The following is a 19942-nucleotide window of genomic DNA, read 5'->3' as shown; positions in this document are numbered from 1 at the left end:
AGCCACTGCACCATTTTACATTCCCAACAGCAATGTATAAAAGTTTCAGTTTTTTTACATTTTGCCAGCCCTTGTTATTTTCAGGTTTTTAAAAATTAAAAAAAAATTTATAATGTACCCATTCTGTAAATGGGTATTAAGTGATAATCATGTGATTTTGGTTTGCATTTCTCTAAGGACTAATGATGTTGAGCATCTTTTTATGTGCTTCTTGACCTTTGTATGTCTTTGAAAAAATGTCTCTTCAGATCCTTTGCTCATTTTTAAATTTGGTTCTTTATATATTTGAATACTAGAACAGTTCTTTACATTTTCCGGATGCTTGATCTTCATATGATTTGCAAATCCTTTTTTCCCGTCCTGTGGTTTGTCTTTCCACTGTTTTTGATATTGCCCTTTGATGCACATTTTTAAATTTGAACTTGCAATTTTTGTTTTTTTCTTTGATTGTGCTTTTGGTGTAATAGCTAAGAAACCTTTGGCTAATCTAAAATTATTCAGATTTATACCTAAACTACTCTTACAGAGTTTTATAGTTTTTAGCTCTTATGTTTAGGTTTGATCAATTTTGAGTTAATTTTTGTATATGGTGTGAGGAGGCAGGGTATGGTATTAAGAAAAATTAAGGATATTTTTTTCCCTTCTTTTGAAGTTGTCACAGGGTGCAACTCTACTATGCCCCTGTGTAATGTGGATATAGAGATCAGTGAGGGAGGAAAAAAAGATTTCCTTGTTGGTACTGAGTTATATAGTTCATTGATAAATGGAAATATTTGAGTCAAACATTCTTTCAGCTGGATGGACCACTTAATCTAATCCAGCACACATTTTTTTTTTTTTTTAAGGTTCTCAATATAGTGTTTTAAGTATGTGGAGAGATAATACTTAGTTGTGTGAGTATCAATAAGCAGTTACTTTTGTCTACACAAAATAGTGTGTGTGTTTCCATAGTATCTTGTACTTCCCTGTAAACACTATGTTGTTTTAATTTATAGCTTCTATAGTTATAATTTTTTTCATAAACAACCCTTGCGTGTCCGTGTCTTCTTTACTGTGCTACAAACAGCATATAGCAAGTATGCAGTAAAAAGATGCTGAATGAATAAAGGGGGAATGAAATTTTCATGGGGGGGAGGTTTCTAATGTGTTTTCAAACAATGTTTTGGGGTTTTTTAAATAAAGGAAGAGGATGATTGCTGTAGAAGTAATAGTCTTTGCTATGAGTAGTGGTTATTTAAACTTCTTATCTTTCCATGATCAAGTAAATTCTTTATTGGTTGAAGATGTGAGGAATTACGGAAGTTGGGAAATAAACTTCCAGAGTTAGATTATGTAAAATTAGAGCAGTTTAACACAGTAAAATATTACTCATTGCAGGACCTACCTATAATTGGTATATTTAACTTCAAATAGATAAGTTCAAATTAATCAAATCTTGGGTTTTCTTCTTTCCTTTTCTTTCTTTCCGTTACTATTATTATTATTTGCTTATGTGTGATTGTTAAAAGTGAATTCCAAGGCAGTCCTTGATTTTAAACTTTGTGTTATATGTGATAGTCCACGTCTGATAGCAGAATGCCATAAGGCCTTGTTTGCTAAGCGTTGTGTGCTTTGTTTTATAAAACATTAGCAAAACATTTAAAGTGCAAATAAAGATACCCAGAAATGAAGTATATGACTTTAATAAGCTATGCTGAATGAGCCAAGCAATGATCTTAATTGATTTTTTCCTACTCCCCCCTTCAACTATGCCCTTTCTTTCCTGGTTTTAGGACTCTGTGGTGAACTGTCTGTGAAAATCCAAATTAATTTTCTTTTGAAAGTGAAATGTAGGTAAATCTTAATTCATTTGTGAACCTAATGACCTAAGAGTTAATTATTTTGTGTGACTTTTTTTTCTTGGAGAAGGTCTGAGTAGAGAAAGGAGAATTGTAAGAGCAAATATGTATTTTTTAAATTTTGTGTTACTTTATTAAAATTCTCGAGGAGCTATGAAAATCTTTTGCTTGCTCTATGAGTAAGAATATGGGGCAAAAGTTTTGTTTGGGGCAAAAGATGGAGTTCTGTTTAACGTTGAGCAGTACCAACAAAAATTCTAGTCAGAAGCAGTTAGTGGGGTGCTGAGAGAAAGTGATCAAGATCGAGAAAAGAATGTAAAGATGAATGACACTTGATTCTTACCTTAAAAGGAACATGAGATCTAATAGTGAAAATGTGTAAACAAATAATTGTAATACATCAAGATAAATGTATAATACTTTTTACATAACATTTCAAAGTAGGGGCTGGATTAAGTAATTTTGAAGGTTAGTCACAGCTTCATAGAGGAGCTAACAGGTATTTTAAGGATGAATAGTTATTTGCCAGATGGGACAAAGGAGTTTCTTTTCAATAGGTTAGCACATGCAGTGACATAGAGGCAAGAAAGAGCATTATGATATGTTTGGGGGAAACTTTCAGTAGTTCTGTATTGTGGAATGCAAAGTGTTAATAAAAGAGGGAAATGAGGCTGGAGAGGGAGACATTAAAGGTCTTATAGGGGCAGAAGTTATCTTGATAGATCTTTAGCCCTCCTCCCCAAATCCTCATTTTAGAGTCCCCTTTCCTCCTGCTTATTAGCTGCTTTCCCTAGCTTTAGATATCAGTGCTGTGGAACTGGGGAAGTGTTCTTTCCTTTTCCTAGGTAATTTGTGGTAGGGTTATTGAAAGGGATAGGAAGAAAGAAATGCACAGTCCTGTTGACCACTTGTGCAAGGGTTTAAATGAGCTTGGCATGTGAAATTGGACTTCTGAATATTGTTATACATGGTGTTTGGGTTGCTAAATAAAATCAGCTACACTTATCTCATGGCTTTTGTGGGTTTGTCTGGAAATTGAGTTTTTTTGAGTTCCAAATTTATGAATGAGCTTAAACAGAAAATGCGATGATGGTCATTAGGAATACAAAAGATTTGATAAACCAGTTAAAGTTAGTAAGATTCTTGGGGATCTCAGAGAAAGCAGAGGGACTCTGAGATAATGCAACAAAAGCAGAAGGCAGCTAATGAGAAGAAGTCTATGCACACGAGAGAAAAATGATGACTATTTGGAAAAACCTGGGTGTTATTGCCAACTAGGTGTATCATAAGCTCTAAGGTCAAAAATTTTGTGGAGCAGTCATATGTTATACCCTTATAAAACTATTTTAAACTTGACCTTTCAGCCTGACTTAGTGTAATGTTTCAGAACCATTCTTCAAAGAATAAAACCATAACCATTCATGTAAAAAAAAAAAAATGTTTGATTTATGTGATTTAACTACTGATACCTGTTTATCTGCAAATGATACATTAATTATTAGTCATTCATAAGTTTTTTTTTTTTTAAGATTTATTTATTAGAGAGAGAGAGAGTGAGCGCACACAGGGAGAGGGAGAGAGAGAAGCAGAACCTCCCCGCTGAGCCGGGGAGCCTCATGAGGGGCGCCATCCCAGGACCCTGAGATCATGACCTGAGCGGAAGGCAGATGCTTAACCAACTGAGCCACCCAGGCGGCCCAGTCATTCATTGATTTTTAAAGCTGGATTTCTACCAAATAAGAGTTTATTAGTCTTGTGGAAATTAATGTACTCATTAGCAATTGCGTATTGTCTACTGTGTATCTGAGTTACTGTGTTGAGATTATTGAGAAATCCAAAAATGACATTTCTGATCATGTCCTCAGTCTAGTAGAGAAGATGACATATACAGATAGTTGTATTATCAGGCAATGTGAGATAAAGTTCATATCAAATGACATTGAAAATCACAGGAGAGAAAGATACTGCTTTTGATGCGGGGGAGAACTGGACCTTAAATGATACATAGTCAGGAGCAGTAGGCATTTGAAGTGGAGGAAACAGCTCCACATTTGCAGGTAGGAGGGCTAGAAGTGTGTTTGGGAACAAAGGAGTCTAATTAATTGTAGAGGGTGAATGGGGTCCTTTGGGGCTTCAAGAGGGATAGGTTTGGGAGTAAGGAGAAGTACAGTGGGAGCAGCTGAAGCTAGATTGTGGATGGGGTATGGATTTTAATCATAAACTTTAGATATATCTCACCTCCATGTAGCTTTTGACTCCTGTGGGTAAAGTTGGACCATAGCACTGATTTTCAAAATTATACTATATCTTTATTTTCTGTCTCTAGTGTTAAAATATGGAAGACAAGGAGTTTTGCTGATCTTGAAGGTGAAAATGAGATTTTGCTGCTTCATGCTTTTTATATTAGCTTTATTATTATAGACTGCATTAATAGTGGCAATATCTGAGGTTCTTGGAATTTCTGAGTCCATAGATTATGCAGGAATTATTGAAAAAGTCTTCTAAACAGAAATGATATATACCTAATTTTGATTTGGACATAGAGATTTTATGAAAGTTTAAGGAGACTTTTCAGGCTTCGGTGTTCTACAAAATCTGATCAGATCAGTTTAATTAGGACATAACCTGCATTATAGGGATAAGAGCTAATAAGATTTAAAGAACCCTTTCTGTCTTGAACTATAACATAATCCTTCTAAAACCTATTGAATATATAACTTATTTAAGCTGTATTGTATAAATACATAAATTGAGATTGCTAGTAAAAGGATATAGAGACTAAATTTTACCATTAAAATGCAATGAAGAACCTGAAGTAGAAGTCAGGCAGTTTTGTAGGGAACGGGATATTGTTGGGAGAAAGTCTTTCTTTCAGAAGTATAATTTCATAAATATGTAAAATTACAGTTGGAAACAGCAACTTCCTGTACTTCTTAGAGCAAATTATTAATATGCTTCAAGGGGAATAATCCCTGAACTGATATATGGGAGGCTGCCCCAGCTACATTTGACCTTAGGAACATCCCTTACTCACTTAAATTGCTTATTTTCTAAATTGCCTCCCTGCTCTGCTGTTCTGTGATGTTATATATTTGTGTCCCTCTAGCTTTTGGGTTCTTGGCTTAGTACTTTGGAAACTAAGATTATGGAGAGTTTCTATATGAGCTTTTGCTTCATTTTCCATTGGAGTGTCCCACCTACCACTGTATTATCATTACTTGAAAAACAATTTGAACTTGCATATCTTACTGTCATTAGGAATGAGGGGCTGCATTGTTTTATGTGGCTTTGTTTTAGAAGGAAATTGCCAAAAAAATGTGCCAGGATTATAAATTGATACCTGAAAAAGGGTGAGGATGGTAGTCACTTAACTAATGCCATAGACTGAATGATCTACACTGGCTAATGTCTTTTTTTTTTTTTAATATTATTTTATTATGTTATGCTAATCACCATACATTACATCATTAGTTTTTAATGTAGTGTTCCATGATTCATTGTTTGCGTATGACACCCAGTGCTCCATTCAATACGTGCCCTCTTTAATACCCATCACCAGGCTAATCCATCCCCCCCACCCCCCTCCCCTCTAGAACCCTCAGTTTCTCAGAGTCCATAGTCTCTCATGGTTCATCTCCCCCTCTGATTTCCCGCCTTTCATTTTTCCCTTCCTACTATCTTTTTTTTAACATGTAATGTATTATTTGTTTCAGAGGTACAGGTCTGTGATTCATTAGTCTTACACAATTCACAGCACTCACCATAGCACATACCCTCCCCAATGTCTATCACCCAGCCACCCCATCCCTCCCACCCCTACCACTCCAGCAACCCTCAGTTTCCTCAGATTAAGAATTTCTCATATCAGTGAGATCATATGATACATGTCTTTCTCTGATTGACTTATTTCGCTTAGCATAATACCCTCTAGTTCCATCCACGTCATTGCAAATGGCAAGATTTCGTGTTTTTTTTTTTTTTTTATGGCTGCATAATATTCCATTGTATATATATACCACATCTTCTTCTTCTTTTTTTTTTTTAAGATTTTATTTATTTATCTGAGAGAGAGCATGAGAGGGGGGAGGGTCAGAGGGAGAAGCAGACTCCCCGCTGAGCGGGGAGCCTGATGTGGGACTCGATCCTGGGACTCCAGAATCATGACCTGACCCGAAGGCAGTTGCTTAACCAACTGAGCCACCCAGGCGCCCCTATACCACATCTTTTTTATCCATTCATCTGTTCTTGGCTGTCTTTTTTTTTTTTTTTAATATTTATTTATTTGTCATAGGGAGAGAGAGAGCACAAACAGGGGGAGCAGCAGGCAGAGGGAGAAGCAGGCTTCCCGCTAAGCAGGGAGCCCGATGTGGGACTCTTTCCCAGAAACCTGGGATCATGACCTGAGCTGAAGGCAGACGCTTAACCCAGGCGTCCCATGGCTAATTAGTCTTGATGGCTGTTGGTCATAATGGGAGATCAGTTGTGGGTATATAATGGAGCATCACTAATCTCTCACCGTATGCACATATGTATAGTAACATCATCTTAAAGTTATTTGGTTATGTGATGAATTTGTGAATTATTTCTCAAACCTTATTTTTATCCCTTAACTTCAGAGAACCATAGAAATCTAAGCATTATTGTTTCAAAGATTCTTAATTTATATGTTTGTTGGAAGGACTTTGTTTCTGAAGTGTATGTATACTGTATATATATTGTAAATGGGGGTTGAATAGATCTACTTATTAAAACTAGAACTCTAGAATAGACCAAGTTTGCATCAGTTCTTCTGATTAGCTGCTTACTCATGTTTGGTCTCAACCTTTTTACTCACAGTACTTGTACATGTAGCTAGTTTTGAGTTGACTTTCAAATACTTGTCAAATACAGTGTGAGCTGTCTTTCTCTTTGGCTTTTTACCTTTTGTGTCTTGAAATTAAATAAGAAACTTATTGGTGTAGTTTAGAATAATCTTTAGTTGTATTCAATTCATAATTATATGTAGGAAACTTGTTTTAATAGTTGCTTGTACCTTTTCTAACTGCTAAGTTTGTCTGCAGATAGCATCTTTGGAAAGAGGGGTGCAATTTTGGAAAGGTGTAGCATTTATCTTAGGTGAGTAGCAAACAAAACCGATTTCACTAATTTTGGTTATTAGCTTTATTTCATGTGATCTGTCATGGGGGGAATTGGTCTAGTTTTGATTTTATAAGGCCAGTGTGAATATTTGTTGGTAAATACAAAATTGAGTCTGTTGCTCTGCAATTAAGTTGTTTTTAAAAACTGCATATTCAAGAGGGTTTTAGGATAGTTGCATTTGATCTTTTGGTATGAAACAGGAGGAGAGATCTGGTTTGTTCTTTATATGATCACTTTTTCAGATCTGGAAGATGTAACCACATTATCCTTGTACCCATTTATACTTTGGAAGTAAAACTAGTTGTTTAATGACTGAGAAATTAACATTTAGCTGACAGTATTTGCTCCTTTATTTTTATTTTCTTAGCATTAGCTTTTGTAACTTTTTTTGACAGACTATTTTGTATTAGTTATTAGGTTTAGAATTTGTGTTAGGTATTAATTCAGTATAAAATTTTAGACTTGGTACAGTATAAACATTCATTTATTTTTGCTCTTCATATTTTTGCAAAATATGTTTTGAATTGGTGACTTAGAGTGCACCAAGGCATTATTTGCAGATTTTTCACACATCCCGGAAACATCCCACAACACACCTGAGTGGCAGTAAAGAACACACTCACAGGTACTGAATTAAGAATTAGTTATAGAGTTGCAACTGACAGCTAAGTTAAGAGGTATTTATAGAGCCACTCAGGAGGCTGAGACATTCCCTGACTAACTGTGGAAGGTGCTGTGCAGGGTGAAAACCGTTTCTTATCACAAGATGGAAAACTTTTAAGCTGCTTCCTAACTTTGGGCTTGTAGACTTAACCTAGGAGTGCTTTTTTAGTTTCTTCATCAGAGTTGTGTTTTTCTAACTTGGTGACCAACCTGTAGCTTTTTTTTTTTTTTTTTAAAGATTTTATTTATTTATTTGACAGAGACACAGTGAGAGAGGGAACACAAGCAGGGGGAGTGGGAGAGGGAGAAGCAGGCTTCCTGCGGAGCAGGGAACCCCCTGCGGGGCTCTATCCCAGGACCCTGGGATCATGACCTGAGCCGAAGGCAGATGCTTAACGACTGAGCCACCCAGGCGCCCCCCAACCTATAGCTTTTGAGGCCTTTTTTTTTTTTTTTTTTTAAAGAATTGGAAATGATTACGTCTCTGGGTCAGATGACTGAAAAACTGCTTTATGTGTTCCTTTAATGGTAAACCATAAAAGCCTTCCTCACCTGAAATCTGGTGTATTGACTTTGTTCTGTAACATTTTATTGGCTTTTTAAAGCTTGTGTGTAAATTAAAGCTTACAATTTCTGAGGCACTTGAAGATGGAGATGTCCAAAACTTTTGAAACATGTTCCTTGTGAACTTGTTTTGAATGAAATGCCTTCCTTATGCCTTGTCAACTTCAGCTGATTGTAGCCAGAGTGGAGATGATGCCAAGGAGCAGAAAATATTACGCCAAACAAGAAGTGGTTATCCCCTGTACTAGGAATTAGATTTGTGAGAGATAAGAAGAGAGATGCATGAATTTTAGAATAGAGAGGGCGATGACAAGACTCAGACTACTTGGAATGAAGAGAGAGAATTTGTGTATCTTTATCCCTCTGGTGGAAAGGTGAGTGTTTTAAAGAATCTCATTTCAGCACAGCCATTGTATTGTGTTACGTTAGATAGGCAAGTATTTAAATCTTTACAAGGGAGATAACAGAGCATCCCTTGCCTTGTCTGTCACAAGGCTATTGTAATAATCAGAAGACTAAGGATATGAAAGAACTTTGTAAAGTATAAAGAGATCTGCATGTATAAAGATTTTGCCACATATTCATGTAACCATAGTTACACTTCCCAGTTGAAGAAATTGAGTTTTACAAACTTTCTAAAGATGGTAGTACAGAAGTCATTGAGTTTGAGGTGGTTTCATAATACTATATTGGAAAAGTGATGAGGGAAAACTCATCAATAAAATAAGTAAAACTAACAAGATCAAATATTTGTAATACTGTCTTAAAGTTTATAAAATATTCTAAGTATGTTCCTGTACTATTTTGATAATTATTCCTATTTTTAAAATGGAGATATTGAAACTGAGTGGCTAACTCACATGCCTTGAAGTTATAATGATAGGTAGTCAATCTGGAATTTGATTCTAGATACTTTCCTCATTCTGATGTCACTTCATCCTGTTATTGTGTAGTCTTAGCATATGAAAATAGACATGGATGGCACCATTCAAAGAAATGGGAGAACCTAGAGCCGAACTTTAGTGATAGTGAGATTAGTGTCTTCATCATAACTGTTTGAAGCAGAGATTGGAAATATAGTACTTAGGATAGACTATCCAATGAGTGGAAGTCAGAAAAGAGCTCTAACAGGGAGAAAAGGACTTTCAAAAAAATAGAAAAAACTAAAAACAGACACACTTTTCCCCATCTGCCAATCTCGTTCATTCTGGAAGGTATCCAGTGCAACAAAAAAGTGTAGGTAATGGTCTCCAGTATTTGTCAAGTTTTGGGAGAGATCATACTTGGAAAATAGTAGTTTCAAAGTAGTAGCCTCTTAGTTGGGTAGAAGGCCTGTTTGGGGAGCCTTTGTCATCATAGCAAAAGGAAAATGGTGAAAGGTTGATATTCCAGAAAAGGGAGAAAGGTGGTTGAATTTTTCTTTGCTATTTGACTAGGCCATTTAAGATTTATATTGCCTTCTCATAACAAACCAAGAGAAAGATATAGTATCTCAGAAATTTAAGGGACTTTTTATATATCCATCTACAGTTAGAATACATAGATTTAAAAAATATATGTGATATTATCTTTTACCTAAAAATAGATAGCTACTTGCATGAAAGCATCAACTAAGGCTTTTCTTAGTCTTTTATTATTATTATTGTTATCATTGATACTTAGAAGCAGAAGAACTAAATAAAAACCCATTGTAAGCATTCTGTACAATACTAAGTGTTAAATTCATTGTTTCTATATTCCCTAGCAGCAGAGGTCTGTTTATCAGAATACCTTGTATTGAGAAATATTTAAAGCGTATATTTAGGGGAGAATAAATCCATAATTAACTATGCATTGTGCAGAATACGTTGTGATCATGTCAACTTTTAATAGAAGAGATAATCCTCAAAATATTTTGTCTTAAATTTTTGCTGTAATATACTTAGGTTGATGACTTTAAATAGATTTAATCAAATAATAACTTTATTTTGGAATTAAAATAAAACATATCAAACTTCCTATAGTCATACATAGTTCTGAAAAAGTTTTTTTAGATCAGCAAACAGTTTATGGCAAAAAGATTAAAGATTGAAACTAGTGGGAGTTTTTTTTCCTTTAACATTATTGAGGCATAATTTACATGGAATTTTTAAGTTAAAAAAAATAACATCTTCAGTCTTAATTCTGGCAGCTTATAAAGCAGATTTTTTTTTTTAAGATTTTTATTTATTTGACAGAGAGACAGCGAGGGAGGGAACACAGCAGGGGGAGTGGGAGAGGGAGAAGCAGGCTTCCTGCTGAGCAGGGAGGCTGATATGGGGCTCAATCCCAGGACCCTGGGATCATGACCTGAGCCGAAGGCAGACGCTTAACGACTGAGCCACCCAGGCGCCCCTATAAAGCAGATTTTTATCTCGGAAGATAGCCTTATAAAAAGGCATTTGTCAGAAAATGAAATTATCAGGGTTTTTTTTTAATGCTGAGAAATAAGCAAACATGGGTTATAATGGCATTTTATAAGAACAGTTGTATAGTTATGAAATTTGTGAGGGTGGACATATTTTTTGTTGAAACACTTCTAGTGATTATTCCTTCTTGTAGAAACTTAAAGGCTTAAGTTTAAAACTTTTTGGGAAAAATACTTCTACTTTATCTTATGGTGATTTATTAATAATTACTCATATTTTCCACTTACAGAGCATTATTTAAAAACTTAAAGCTGTATAGATAGCTTATTATTTGGTGCTTATCTATTTCTGACTATATTTGTCATTACTGTTTACAGCAGTTTGAAAAAAAGTTTTTAGAAATGGCCTTCATATGTTAATGGTTTAGAGGGGTCTTTTGACACCTACTTGCCACAAGTGTGGGACTTAATGAACTGTAGCAAATGGCTGGTGTAATTTTGTTACACCAAGGTCGCTTTTGTTCAGTTGTGAAGTGTGTGAATAAATAAATGAGATTCCCAGTCCCTACTTATTATCTACATGAAATTGGAGGCTTTGTAGAATCAACAAGAGAAGATTCTGTTCAGTAAGACTTTGGTTTGGCAAGGGTGAAGCAGACGTGTGATGTGGAATTAATAGGATACCTCCATACTTCCCCACTCTCTGGAAAATGGTAGTTGATCATGGTAGTTAATTCTATAGGCCTCCAGGCCACGGGTGACACACTACCATTGTTACTGTAATTTTCAAAAGTCTCTTTATCCAAAGACTCCTGATTATCATGTATAATTAGCAACCTCTCCAAAAATATGTCCCATCCTTCTTAAGTGCTAAGAAATCCTTAGCACTTATCACCATCTGCCATATATTTGTTCATTTGTTTACTGATTGTTTCTCCCCACCAGTATGTAAGCTTCCTGATGGCAGCAGCTTTGTCATCTGTTGCCTTTTTCTAAGTCCTAAGCCTATTTGGCATATTGTAGTGTATGATGAATATTGTAGAACATACAGAATTTCTACTTGTTCATACTAAGGTTTGCAAGGCTGTAGGAAGATGGATCATAAAGATTCTATTGCTCTAATTGCATCTGGGACATGAACTTGTGTTTTCTGGATGAGGTAGACTATGGCAGAAAGTCTAACTGCAATTCATTATTCACTCTGAGTAGGCAGAATTTAAACTGTTAAGAAAAGCCATGAAAATCTTTTGGGTTCCTACTTACTTACTTATGTTTTAGACATAGGCTGACAGTATCACTTAGCTATGAGGAGGACTTTTTGCCTATTATTTTCCCTCTACCCCCACCTATCTTTTGAGTGGAGAGATGGGCTTTTGTTTCACCTATAAATCTATATGTATAGCATCATGTCACACATTGTGGAAGATAGAAGAAAACAAAAGATAACTGAATTTATTTTAACAGAATGAAGAATGAGTCTTGATTGCTTAAAACAGAAAAGGGACACTCAGGGTACAGTTGAGATTATATTCCTGATATTTTTGGATATAGAGGTGAAAATTTCTAGTATCTCAAACTTCCCAGAAGACCTTAGGCTGATTTTCAGAGAAGAAATTTGAGAATCATTTGCCTAGAGGTTTTTGTTCAAGTTAAAAGATTATTTTCTCAGGGTGAAAAAAAACAGAATCAGAGATTATTAATGTTAGGAAAATGCCCACGGGTTGGGGGATGAGAGGACAAAATGAATAGAATGGAAGCTTGTTTGTGTTTTAGGAAGGCTGAGGAAGAACTAGAATATAGCACCCCAGAAAGAAAAATGCAAATATGCCAGGAGTACGTGGTGGTAGTATATTAATTCCTTAGTTACATGTAGACTTTTATTAGGTCTCTTATAACTAGGGTGACACAGAATTTATATTCCAAACTGGGTCACTTTTGAGAGTGAAAAGGTGTGCTATCTGAATGGGACACTGGGACAACAGGTGTAAACCAGAACTGTTTCAGGAAAACCAGGACACTTGATCACCTCCTATTAATAACATATTTTCTCCAGACTTAGTCCCAGTTCTTGGACCCCAGATAAATTTTTTTCCTATATAGTACTCTGAACTGCATTTGAGGAGCTTCTTAAGCTTTGATTCCTGTTTCTTGGTCTTTTTGGAATGAAGGAATTCTTTTCATTTTTTCTGCTCCCCCGGACTGTTTGGTGGAGGTAAGTACAGTACTTACGATGAGTTGTTTGTTGACTTTTAATTTTGCTTAGAAAATTGTTTTGGGCATTTTTGGTCCAGTATTAGATTATTTTTAAGAATTCTGGTTTTATCTCCTTAACTGGGCTGATGAAGTATTAGTAAGTTCTTAGAATGTAATACAAAAAGAGTGAATTTGTGATTTTGGCATTCTTAAATTACTTGATACTTACATGTTTCCTTTCCTACAGGTGGGATGGTAATTCTGAAACTTCAGATCTTCAAAGAAGGGAATGAAAACACCTTGTGTTTATATCATGGATGTATTGTTTTTTTATGTTGGATCACTGTAATGCTTTCATTTTGTTTTCCTATAAATAAATCTTTTTTTATTCTTATATCAAGTGATGTTTTTTTATTCTGTTAAGTAATTATATTTTCTGGTAAATTAAAAATTAATAGAAGTAATAGTTGCCTTTGGGGTAGTACTTACTAAAATATGATTTACCTTACCTCTAAGATCCTTATTTGGAATCTGGGATGGGACTGGAGTGTCAAGGTTTGGAAATCATCACTTTGGAATACTAGAATGGAATCCTAAACAGTCTCAAAATTAAGGAGACAAACTTGAATCCCTCTATTCTTGCTACAGTCCTATTGTTTTGCTGTACAGTCTGCCATCTAGTAGTAGGAATGCAGAATACACCAGAACACCAAGGAGAAGCTGTAAGTTTTCACTTTTTTATTATTAAGAAAACTTACATAGCAAGCTAAAACATTCTGATAATGAGGGAAAAAAAAGAATGACTGTTTCACTTGAAAATATAAATCAGTAGTAGTGAATTCTGAGAGTATTCAAAGAGTATGTGTTTTTTTTGTAGAGCATTTTTATGACTTAAACTTTATTCTGCTCTTGTAAGATTTATGTATATGTAACAGATTTGTTGAAGAGGCAAATGCATAAATAATGATAGATGATTTTAAGAGGCAGTAGATTGGACTGATTTAAAAAAGATACTTGTATATTGATTAAAATTTTAGAGCAACTACGTAACGATTCCATTAACTAAAATGATTTATTTTGCATTTTTAAAATTAAAGTACAGACAATTCAGCAAACTTGGCTTGTGTTCAGCTATGACCTAAGAGGCTAAATTTCAGCTATATATTAACAGAGTAGCTTAGGGTTGGCTTTGTTTACCTAGCTCCATCTGAATTGTTTTCTTAGGTAGTCCCTCTTTAGTTCCACTTCTTTCCTCTCCTACAGATATAGAGGAGGTCAATCCTTTCTTTTTTTGTTACTTTCTAAAGTGTTCTGAAAGCACCCAACACTTGACACTTATGTGATCTATCCTACATATACTGCAGACTTAGGAATACTTCCTAAATCTATGTTAAAGTTTTTTTGGTTTCTGTTTTTCTTGTTTTTTTTTTTTTTGACAGAGAGAGAACGGGTACAAGCGGGAAGCAGCAGGGAGAGGGAGAAGCAGACTCCCGCTGAGCAAGGAGCCCAGTGCAGGACTCGATCCTGGGACCCTGGGATAATGACCTGAGCTGAAGGCAACTGCTTAACTGACTGAGCCACCCAGGCACCCTATGTTAAATTTTTTATTCCTCTTTTTAAAAACTGATTTCTTTGGGTAGTCTCCATAAGCAAATGAAATTAGCACTGAGGGGAGGTCTTTTTGGGTTAATGTGTCTTCATAAAAAACTTTGTTTAAAATAAATAGGGATAGCCAGATAATGAGAGAATTTTTAATGGCTTGCTTATAGGAACTTTTCTGTTGAATAGTTTTTAAGGGAAGAAAACCTCTTGTTTTACATGGCGATTAAAAAAATCAGTCGAAAGGAAAGAAAAACTGGGGCACCTGGCTGGCTCAGTCAAAAAAGCATGTGACTCTCTTTTTTTAAATTTAATTTTATTATGTTATGTTAGCCACCATTCATGACATCATTAGTTTTTGATGTAGTGTTCCATGATTCATTGATTGCATATAACACCCAGTGCCCCATTCAGTACTTGCCCTCCTTAATACCCATCACCGGGTAACCCGTCCCCCCACCCCCCTCCCCTCTGAAACCCTCAGTTTGTTTCTCAGAGTCCATAGTAGCATGTGACTCTTGATCTTTTGATCTAGGTGTCATGAGTTTGAGCCCCACCATGGGTGTAAAGATTACTTGAATAAATCTAACTTAAAAAAAAAGAAAAAGGAAAGAAAAACTTACTATGGTATAAACAGGTTAAATATAGTATGTACTATTACCAAAGTGTTATCTTTACATTTCTTAGTTTTCACATGTATGAATCTTTTGTTCGTTCATTTTGCAGAGAACCCAGCGACAGAAATAGCGTATCTACTTGTGTTAACAGATTGGTTTTTCCTGCAGCTGCAACTTATTTTTTTAGTAAGATGGGCCTTTGCCTTTTTTTTTTTTAAAGATTTTATTTATTTGACAGAGAGAGAGAGAGAGAGCACAAGCAGGGGGAGTGGCAGGCAGAGGGAGAGGGAGAAGCAGGCTCCCCGCAGAGCAGGGGGGAGCCCGATGTGGGACTTGATCCCAGGACCCCGGGATCATGACCTGAGCCGAAGGCAGTTGCTTAACCACGTGAGCCACCCAGGCGCCCTGCCTTACTTTCTTTGTGGTTTTTGGAGGTAACTTAAGGTTCATCTACCATGGTGAGAGATTGAACTTATATTCACAATATTGGCCTACCTCTAGAACAGTGGGTACCAGATTTTCAGCTGTTACACCATGCAGCTCTCGTGCGTGTACCACCTCTTCCTCATATGCTTGAAGAAATAAAAGAACACATCATGGCTGTCCTTTCTGCCACTGATCATGGTATTCCCCAAAGGATCTGGAATGTCCTTGTATATTGTGACTTAGCTCCTTTAGCTTCTTAGTATTTTTATCAAAGCCATTTGGATATCCTTATTTCTTTTTAATACTTTGAAATGCACCCTTCTCTCTTTTCAAATTAATTCATCTTTGTAATTCTTTTCCCCAATCCTTGTTACTTGTACCAAGCATTCTATGGTATGTGAGTCTTTCCCCAGTTTTTACCTTCACACCCAATTAATAAGTTAGTATAGGATTGGTATTTGCTGTGTGACATGAAATGTGCTTATTGAGATTTGTAAAATTATGGAAATAATAGTGGTATAGGTCTTTTACATATTGATTTTGGCTACCTATTCACACCTGCTGAATAATTTTGAAAGCGTTCAGTTCTTTTTGCATCAGCCTATTGAGGACATCAGTATGTATCAGAAAATATTACACATCTACAGTTTTTAAAAATGGAATCTTACTCTGTAATGTTCTTTAACATGGCTTTGATTTAATGTACCCTGAGCATTTTCCCGTCAGCCTTTTTTGCCCTGTTTGTTGGCCTCGTAGTATTTCATTGTAAGACTGCTGTCTTTACCATTATTGAACATGTCCTCTCACGTTGTCACTTAGCTCCTTTAGTTTCATTGTACTTTTATCAAAGCCATTTGGATATATTTATTTCTTTTTAATACTTTGAAATGCACCCTTCTCTTTTCAAATTAATTCAATTCTTATTACTTGTACTGAACATTCTGTAGTGTGTAAGTCTTTTCCCAGTTTTTACTTTCACATCCAATTAATAAGTTGGTTAGATTTATTTCTTAAGGTATAAGCCGGTCTATGAAGACCATATTTCTGAATTAATTCTAATGGGAATTATGTAAAAGTATTAACGTTGTGTTTCACATGGGGGACCCCGCAAACTATAAAGTTAAAATGGTAACATTTACCTCTTAATTCAGACTATACTTTGTGACCCCTTACACAAAAAAATGAGTGGAGAAGTAATATTTAAGACTGTTCATTCCATTTCCCAGACATTTGACACTTACGATAAGGGCAAATGTGCCTCTTTTTATAAAATTCTTTTGCCATAAGTCTGATTTCAACTTGTGTGTTTTATAAATACTTTCAAATTTATGCCAAATGAGAAAAATATTGCTGATACTTTTAAAAAAGCAAAAATTCAGAAACCTCTTGTCCTCTAGTGTTTCTTGACTACTGTTTTTGTTGCTGTTTCTTGGAATAGTTGTTCTTACCATTTGTACTCCTACCCAGGAAAGATTTCAAAGATCTGATCAGTGAAGCAACATTTGATGATCCACTTAATTTGCCTTCCAAATTTAGTGTATCTCTAATTTTCTAGATGATTGAAGAAATGAGTCCTTTCAGTGAAATTGTGTCTTTCATAAGCTCACAGTAGACATCATACAAGAGTATAAAGCTCAAATCCTTTCTTCTAAGACCAGGAACAAGACAAGGATGCAACTTCTGTGCCACTTCTATTCAACATGGTACTGCAAATCTTACCCAGAGCAACTAGGCAAGAAAAAGAAATAAAAGGCATCCACATTGGAAAGAAGTAAAACTGTCACTGTTTGTGGATGACATAATATATAGAAGACCCTAAAGACTTCATCAAAAAACTGTTAACTGAAAAACGAAGTCAGTAAAGTTGTAAGATAAAAAAATCAACACACAAAAATCTGTTGCATTTCTGTGTACTGATAATTATCAGGAAAATAAAACAATCCCGTTTATAGTTGCATCAAAAAGAAGAAAATTCCTAGGAATAAACTTAACAAAGGAGGTGAAATACCTGTATATTGAAATCCACAGCACTTAATAAAAGAAATTGAAGAAGACACAAATATAAAGGTACCCTGTGCTCATGGATTGGAAGAATTAGCGTCGTTAAAATATCCATACTATCCAAAGCAATCTACAGATTCAGTGCAATTTCTACCAAAATTCCAATGGGATTTTTTCAAAGAAATAGAACAAATAATTCTAAAATTTACAAAAACAACCAGACACACACACAAATAGCCAAAACAGTCTTGAGAAAGAACAAAACTAGAGGCATTACACACCCTTCTTCAATTTAAACTATATTACAAAGCTACTGTAATTAAAACAGTATGGTATTATCATAAAAGTAGGCATACAGATCAATGGAACAGAATAGAGAACCCATGAATAAACCTGTGCATATATGGTCAATTAATTTATGACAAAGGAGCCAAAAATATACACCCGGGAAAGGATAGTCTCTTTAACAAATGGTTCTGGGACAACTGGGCAGCCACATGCAAAATAATGAAACTCAGCCACTGTCTTACACCATATAAAAAATGAACTCCAAATGGATTAAAGACTTGAATGTAAGACCTGAAACCATAAAACTCCTAGAAGAAAACATAGGTGGTAAACTCCCTGACATAGGTTTTGGTGATGATTTTTTGCATATGTGCTGGTGAAGCGAGCACTGATGATTTTTTGAAATCATTTTGAAGCAACAAAGCAAAACTAAGTGGGATTGCATCATACTAAAAGGCTTCTGCACAGCAAATGAAACCATCAACAAAATGAAAAGGCACCCTACCGAATGGGAGAAAATATTTGCAGATCATACATCTGATAAGAGGTTAATACTTAAAGTATATAAAGAACACATACAACTCAATAGCAAAAAACAAACAGTTCAGTTAAAAAATGACGATCTGAATAGACTTTTTTTTTTTTAAGAAAACATATAGATAGCCAACAGGAATGTAAAAAGATGTTCAACATTGTTAATCATCAGGGAAATGCAAATCAAAACCACAGTGAGATATCACCTCACGCCTGTTGAAGTGGCCATTATCAAACAGACAGATAACCAAATGGAGAAGAGGGAATGCTTGTGCACTGTTGATGGGAATGTAAATTGGTATACCTACTTGGAAAACAGTATGGAGGTTCATCAGATTGAAAGTAGAACTATTTACTGTCTGATCCAGCAGTTCTGCTTCTGGGTAACTTGAAAAGATATATACACCCTCGTGTTCACTGTCGTAGTATGTGCAATTGCCAAGATATGGAAGCATCCTAAGTGTCCACTGATGGATGAATGCATAAAGAAATTGTGGTATGTTTGCACAGTGGAATATTATTCAGCCACAAAAAAGAATGAAATCTTGCCATTTGCAACAACATGGATGGATCTCCAAGGCATTATGCTAAGTGAAATAAGTCAGAGAAAGACAAATACCATGTTACCTCTTACATGAGGATATTAAGAAAAGCTGATAGATACAGGGGACAGATTGGTGGTTGGGGAATGAGGGTGGGAGAATGGGTGAAGGGGTTTATTGGTAAAAAATGCAATTGATATAAAACAAATTTGGAATCATTTAAAATATTTATGTTTATAAATTAATATATATGACATAGGTGTATTATATGTAATAAAAGCACTGAAAAAGAATAGTATTTAATTAGTATTTGTTGAGACTTTCTTAATATATAGTTCCAACAGCATTAGCTAATCCTCAAAACAGTCTTATGATGTAGACACACACACACCAAAAGAAGTATATTTCATCATGATCCTTTTGAAAGAGATAGCGTAGGGGTGCCTAGGTGGCTCAGTTGGTTAAGCGACTGCCTTCGGCTCATCATGATCCGGGCGTCCTGGGGTTGAGTCCCGCATCTGGCTCCTTGCTCAGCAGGGAGCCTGCTTCTCCCTCTCTCTCTACCTGCTACTCCGCCTGCTTATGCTCTCTCTCTGTCAAATAAATAAATAAATAAATAAAATTAAAAAAAAAAAAAAGATAGTATAGCCATTTGGCTAAATGATTATGATACGTTGTGGGGGTTTTGTTTTGTTTTTGTTTTTACTAATACTGTTTTTAGTCAAGTTTATTTATTAGAAAATCTACTTGGGTATCAGCATAGTTTTGATATATATAGTCCAGTGAATGCCTGTATAGTTGGGAACTTGACACCCTCAGCATTCTGCTAATGGTGCATGCCTGACTTGCTGTGGAAGTGAACCCTAAGTGGCTTAAGTTTCTAAAGTTGGTGAACTCTGCCTTGGGAAATGAATCCATCTGGTAATTGGTTACTACTAAGTTTTTGATATTTTGCTGGACATTTTCCCCTGGAAAAAATTCTATTTTGCATTTTTGTTTTAAATTGATTAGAGATTTAGGACTTGCACTAAATTGGCTAATTGGGTATTCACTTGGTATATATGTTTCCAAGCACCCTTACCTTTAAAAAAATTTAATTCTGTTCATGAATCTGTCACTACTATAGTAGTGAGTTTCTGTGACCTGACCTTT

The 19942-nt window shown here is 35.4% G+C and overlaps 1 protein-coding gene and 1 long non-coding RNA gene across 18 annotated transcripts in view; both read left to right on the top strand.

Moving 5' to 3' along the window:
• The window catches only part of PICALM (phosphatidylinositol binding clathrin assembly protein), a 100156-nt gene that overhangs the window by 9580 nt on the left and 70634 nt on the right, over positions 1 to 19942 (top strand). The window contains exon 1 of one of the 17 annotated variants that reach the window (XM_078058649.1): positions 13403 to 13505. The exons of the other annotated variants lie outside the window; for them this stretch is intronic. The gene's annotated coding sequence lies outside the window, so the exon portion shown is untranslated. Of the gene's footprint in view, positions 1 to 13402; positions 13506 to 19942 lie in introns of those variants that run through there. 17 annotated transcript variants of the gene reach the window in all.
• LOC118529353 (uncharacterized) lies at positions 6965 to 13177 on the top strand. The gene is made up of 2 exons (XR_013442511.1): positions 6965 to 12802; positions 13031 to 13177. It is a non-coding gene; the product is annotated as an uncharacterized LOC118529353 (long non-coding RNA).

Source organism: Halichoerus grypus, chromosome 11, assembly GCF_964656455.1.
Source record: "Halichoerus grypus chromosome 11, mHalGry1.hap1.1, whole genome shotgun sequence".
NCBI classification, from domain to species: Eukaryota; Metazoa; Chordata; class Mammalia; order Carnivora; family Phocidae; genus Halichoerus; species Halichoerus grypus.
This window is presented reverse-complemented; position numbering and strand designations above follow the sequence as displayed.